The following is a 210-nucleotide window of genomic DNA, read 5'->3' on the forward strand; positions in this document are numbered from 1 at the left end:
CTCATCAGATATAGTCATTATCACTGTGAACACAAAAAACTATGGTCATTTTTGGTCATAAAGATAAGAATAAAACATCATCTGAAACGGCAAAGGCTTTACTTTTATTTATGTATACTCAGAACAAAACTATGCCTTTAATCGTTTAGTTCAGTTTGAGAACAGACACTACAATTAAAACTGAACGCGGCTGCTCAATGCAGCGTGCCG

This window comes from Sinocyclocheilus grahami, unplaced genomic scaffold, assembly GCF_001515645.1.
Source record: "Sinocyclocheilus grahami isolate Dianchi unplaced genomic scaffold, SAMN03320097.WGS_v1.1 scaffold446.1, whole genome shotgun sequence".
Taxonomy (NCBI): domain Eukaryota; kingdom Metazoa; phylum Chordata; class Actinopteri; order Cypriniformes; family Cyprinidae; genus Sinocyclocheilus; species Sinocyclocheilus grahami.